At 46.8% G+C, this 6,000-nt stretch overlaps 1 non-coding gene across 1 annotated transcript; it reads left to right on the top strand.

Annotated features, from left to right (window-relative positions):
• The first annotated feature begins 268 nt into the window (after nucleotides 1–268).
• TRNAD-GUC (transfer RNA aspartic acid (anticodon GUC)) lies at nucleotides 269–341 on the top strand. The gene has a single exon. It is a non-coding gene; the product is annotated as a tRNA-Asp (tRNA).
• Nucleotides 342–6,000: the final 5,659 nt, after the last annotated feature.

Below are 6,000 nucleotides of genomic sequence, written 5' to 3'. Positions count from 1 at the left end.
GGCAAAGAATAAAAATGCTGAAAGAAGCCAGTCACCAAAGACTACATATTCTGTGCTTCCATTTATAGGAAGAGGAATCTATATGGACAGAAAGTAGGTTGCTGGGGCAGAGGGTGGGTGGTGGCAGAAAAACCTAAAGGGTGGGAGGTTTCTTCGGGGCGGGGCGGGGGGGGGTGGAGATGAACAGTTCTAAAATCGACTGTGATTCTGAGTGAACTGTATGGTATGAGAATCACAGCTCAATAAAGCTGGTATTAACAACAGGAGCGCCTGGCTGGCTCAGTCGGTAGAGCATGAGACTGTCGATCTCGGGGTCGTGTGTTCGAGCCCCACTCTGGGCATAGAGATTTCTTCAATCAATCAATCAATCAATCAACTTCAAAAAAAAAAAAAGAAAAGAAAACCTGACAGTCTTCTTAACAACAACGAACAACAGAATGGTGAGTTGGCTCTAAACTTCCTCCTCCGGTTCCTCTACAAACGCCAGAGCCAAAACCATCACTCAAAGGGCTGTGCTCCTTTCACAACAATTCACTAAAGAGGAGATGCTCTCCTCCATGCCAGGAAAAGACCCTTTGATGTCTGTCCGTAGCCCTCCCTCGGAATTCTTATCTAGTTAGGGGAGGGGAATGCATAGAAAAGGCTCTGCTTTCTTGCCTAGCCAGGCACCCTTGCTAATTTCCTTGTCTCCATGTTACTATGGCAACAGAAAGCTTCCACCGAGAGCTTCCGGGGCGTGTCCAAAGGGACTGCAATCTGGACCCATCTGCCCCTCTGCCCCTCTGCCCGGTAGCTCCCAGACGCTGGCTGGCCTGCTGATGGGTGGGACAAACCATGATCCCGTGAAGCAGGGAAGCAGAGAAGGGGAAGGAGGCAGACAGGGGGTCCCGTCTGCCTCCAGGCTGACCTAGTGGCCACCCTGAGTCACCATCACCATGCAGCAAGAGGAGTGGGTGTTAGGCACATCTTGTAGAGGCTGTGATCTAAAATGGCATCTTGACACCTGAGCCAGTCTCCACTGTCAGCATGACCATAATTTTAGGCAGGGGGAGGCCGCTTCTCTGGGCAATGAGAGTAACACAGCTGGAAAGCTTTCATGAAACATCTGGGGCAAAGGCAGTTGGCAACTGGGAACCCAGTGTTGTGACAGGTGAGTCTCACACCTGCAGAACCTTCCTGCCCCAAGAGCCCCCAAGACTTGGCCAAAGAGGCCCGAAGTCCATGCTGTTAGGCTGTCGGATGGAACCACTGGGATTGAGGAGGGGCAGGCACAGTGGGTGCTGGACAGGCAGCCTCCAAGATGGCCCCTAATGATCTGCACCTCCTGCTGAACATCAGGCAGCTCCCTTCCACAGTGTACCTAGGCTTCTCTGTGTTGTGACCCACACAGTTCAGCAGAGGTGACACTATGTGACTTCCAAAGCTATGTCGTAAAAGACATCATGCTCTCGGATCACTCATACCGGGAGAAGCCGCCGTGTTGGGAGGGCACCCAGACAGCCCTATGGAGTGACCCACATGCAGAAAAACTGAAGCCCCTGCCCACTACCAGCACCAACCTGCCAGCCACCAAAACGGGCCACCTTGGAAATGGTTCTTCAGCCCAGTCAAGCCTTAGGTGACTGTAGCCCCAGCCAACATGACAACTGCAATCTTGAGAGAGATCCTGAGTCAGAACTATCCGACTAAGCTGCTCCTGGATTCTTGACACACCACACTATGCAAAATAATACATTTGCATTGTCGTGTTAAGCTGCTAAATTTGGGTACTGTTTGTTACGCAGCAGCGGATAACTGACACAGAGTAGATCCAGCTGCCCCTAGGACAGCCAGAAATTGTCTTGAGAAGAAAATATGGTTTTATTTATTTATTTATTTATTTATTTAAGATTTTATTTATTTATTTGACAGAGAGAGAGACAGCCAGCGAAAGAGGGAACACAAGCAGAGGAAGTGGGAGAGGAAGAAGCAGGCTCCTAGTGGAGGAGCCTGATGTGGGGCTCGATCCCAGAACGCCGGGATCACGCCCTGAGCCGAAGGCAGACGCTTAACTGCTGTGCCACCCAGGCGCCCCTGAAAAGATGGTTTTATTAAGATTTTCCCTCTTTGCTCCTCACACCCCTCCCCAAAGTACTTTTACGAAAGAAAGTGATGTGTTGGTGAACAGAGTCGACAGACTTGGATTTGGGTCCAGGCTCTGCCCTTGCCCTCTATCCACCTCAGTTTCTCCACCTCTAAAATTGAAAAGCTAAAGCGTAACCTGTCAGCCATGAAATCATCAAGTCTGATAGTGGTTAAAACTATAAATTTTGAGTCAGGAAGACCGGTTGTGAACGCTGGCTCTGCCACTTGCTGGCTGTGTGCCTCGCTGAGCCTTAGTTTCACCTTCTGTAAAGTGGGTTCAATGATTTCTACTTCATGGTATTGTTACAAAAATCCAATAAAATAATATACATAAATTACTCAGTACACAGTAAGTGCTTAATGAATGGTTGTTACCACTACCAATAATGAGACAGTGGGACAGGTACAATTATTTCCACTTACAGTCAAGACACAGGAGGATCAGAAAGGTTGGAAGACTTCATTGGTCTAGAGCAGGCCCAGGTCTGGATGTTTTTTTTAAAAAGCTCCCCAGGTGATTGATTCTTTGAGAAACTCTGCCCTAGAGAAACTTCCACACACATGCCAAAAAATCATACAAGAATTTCACTGCCATGTGTTTGTAATAGAAAAGAACTAGAGGGGCACCTGGGTGGCTCAGGTGGCTAAGCATCTACCTTCGGCTTGGGTCATAATCTCTAGGTCTTGGGATCGAGCTCCATGTCAGCCTCCCAGATCAGCGAGAAGTCTGCTTCTCCCTCTCCCTCTGCCTCTACCCCTGCTTGTGCTCTCTCTGCCTCTCTCTCTCTCAAATGAATAAAATATTTAAAAAGAAAACAAAGGACTAAAAATGATCCAAATACCTATGAACAGGTAAATGGGAAATAAATCGTAAGTGGAACGTGACACAGCAGTGCACGATTACTGAGCCAGAATTAACTGTATCAACATAAATATAACTCTCTAAAATATAGTGCCAAACTAAAAAAAAAAAAATGCAGGAGGATACACAGTATATATATAACATGTAACAGCAAGCAAAACATCACTATATGTTATTTAGGAGTATATACATATGGTTACAAACAAGAGGCCATGTATGGATGTAATGAGCAACAAATTCAAGATGGTGATTATCTCTGGGAGGGAAGGAAGGGAAAGTGACAGGGGAGAGGATGCCCAGGGCTTCAGGGCATTGATAATATCCATTTCTTTCTTTCTTTTTTTTTTTTTTTAGACTTATTTATGTTAGAGACAGAGAGAGAGCACAAGCAGGAGAGGGAGAGGGAGAGACAATCTCAAGCAGACTCCATGCTAAGCGTGGAGCTCGATCCCATGACCTTGAGATTATGAGTTGAGCCGAAATCAAGAGATGGGGACACTCAGCCAAATGAGCCACCCAGGTGTCCCACTGTGATATTTCTTTTTTTTTTTCTTTTTCTTTTTTTTTTAAAGATTTTATTTATTTATTTGACAGAGATAGAGACAGCCAGTGAGAGAGGGAACACAAGCAGGGGGAGTGGGAGAGGAAGAAGCAGGCTCCTAGTGGAGGAGCCTGATGTGGGGCTCGATCCTGTGACGCTGGGATCACGCCCTGAGCCGAAGGCAGACGCTTAATCGCTGTGCCACCCAGGCGCCCCTGTGATATTTCTTAAACTGGGGGCAGGCACACAGGTACCCATTTTATTAGCTATGCCTTCTGGATGTCTGAAATACTTCATAATTTTAAAATAGACGTGCATAAAAAATATCTAGTTCAACTGGGCATGGGAATTTTTTTTCTTATTGTGTATCTGTGCCTTCTATTTATCTGTGATCCTATTTTGCTTTTAGGAAATAAATTGGTTATAATAACATTGTAAGGTGACGGACAGTAACTGCACTCTTCGTGGTGAGCTCTGAGTGAGGTACAGAATTGCCAAACCACTATGTCCTACAACCGAAACTAATATAATATTGTATGCCAACCATACTTCAATTAAAAAAAAAAAAGAAATAAAGTAGTTGGTTATTTTGGCTATTTAACAAGAAAAGAAGCAGTTATGTTTAATTTATTGAAAGTAAGAAATATCACTTCCCCAAGTGGTTTGCTCTGAAAACAACACTTATTTGCATGTCTGAGATCATCCTGAATCCAGAGCAGGAGTCATGGGCCCAAGGACACCTACTCAATGTTCCCCCAAACCCTGCCTCTTGGGCCCGAGGCACTGGGCCTGACTGCCACTGGGTATGCAAAATGAAGATATCAGAGAAGGACTGTTTCGGTGGGGGTGGGGGGGCTCTTGGACAGCAGCTCTAAATTAGAAGGAGAGGGGGAAAAAATCCAAGCAGACTGGGAATTAGAGGAACCTGGGAGTGGGGGGAGAGGGGACCAGTATGGTGAATTTTCTTTTAAATGAAGTTGAGTCACTCTGGAGACATTTCTTGCAAGGCAGTATTTAGCCTCCAGTTGGGGGGAATTTTGTGTTTCCTAAGCAATAGAATTCGACTCTGCCAGCAAGAAGCGCTTGACTGCTGTTTCTTAAAGATGCATAAGGGTTTGTTTTGTTTTGTTTTGCATAATGGACGCGTTTCCCAAGCAGCCACTTTCCAGGTTCTTTATCAAGTGTCAAGGTAAGCTTTTAGAGCACTCCTCCGTGGGCCGCGAGGAGGCCATTTCCACCCAAGACGGAATGCTTAAGGCGGAGCAAGCCAACTTTTGAATATCGCTTCAGGGACCGTATTTTGTGCATTCGACGCAGCCGAACACAGTCAAGAAAATTGAGTGGGATCTCCTGACAAAGAGATTGTGTGGGGGAAGTGATACCTGGTAAATTACTGCCCCCTGGTGGCCACAGGCAGTGGTGCGCTCATCTGACAAAAGGCGTGATGTTCCTGCCTCTGTTTCCAGCTACCATCTCCGGGCCATTTAAAAAAACCTAAGGGGCGCCTGGGTGGCACAGCGGTTAAGCGTCTGCCTTCGGCTCAGGGCGTGATCCTGGCGTTCTTGGATCGAGCCCCACATCAGGCTCCTCTCCTGGGAGACTGCTTCTCCCTCTCCCACTCCCCCTGCTTGTGTTCCCTCTCTTGCTGGCTGTCTCTATCTCTGTCGAATAAATAAATAAAATCTTTAAAAAACCTAAAGCTGGGATTGAGGTCTAGCAGCCCTCCGTAGCCAGTGGGCAGATATGCCAACTGTTTAAAAATCTGGAGCATTTGCTTAAAAATCTAGGCCTGACATTTCTTTTGAAAAATTAGAAAATCTGTCAACTTTTGGACGAAATGCATTTTTTACACAATAAATGTAGGCTAGAGCTGAGAAGCTGCTGCCCGCTTTGGATAAGGGAGGCACTCTCACCTTCTCCACACTCCACACCTACCCCTGTTGCCTCACTCCCAGGCAGTTTAACTGCCGATGGTTCTTGTGCAGCTTCTGGGTTTGCAACCTAAGGTTCTAAGCTCATTGAAGAGCTGACAGTGGCACCTCAGAATGTGGAAGGTGGATGGTGCCTTTATTTTTTTTTAATGTATATTTTTAACATTTTATTTATTTGAGAGAAATAGCAAGTGAGCACGAGCAGTGGTGAGGGGCAGAGGGAGAGGGAGAGCAGGGAGCCTGACTTGGGGCTCAATCCCAGGACCCTGGGATCATGACCTGAGCCAAAGGCTGATGCTTAACCAACTGAGCCACCCAGGTGCCCACAGAGGGTGCCTTTATAAGCAGATGATGACGTCATCTTATGCCTGGGAGGGGCAGAAGTCCACAAGCCCCAGGTTACCCATTTCAGTGGGGTAAGTGTCCTGCTCTAGGACACAGAGCTAATAAGAGATACACCCTGCATTTGAGCACATACCTGTCTGACCTCTGAGCCTCACTGCTTTCTACTCCACCAACCATCCTCCATAATTAGCCGGTTT

Source organism: Ursus americanus, chromosome 30 (genome assembly GCF_024610735.1).
Source record: "Ursus americanus isolate L20-20 chromosome 30, mUrsAme1.1.p, whole genome shotgun sequence".
Lineage (NCBI taxonomy): Eukaryota > Metazoa > Chordata > Mammalia > Carnivora > Ursidae > Ursus > Ursus americanus.
This window is presented reverse-complemented; position numbering and strand designations above follow the sequence as displayed.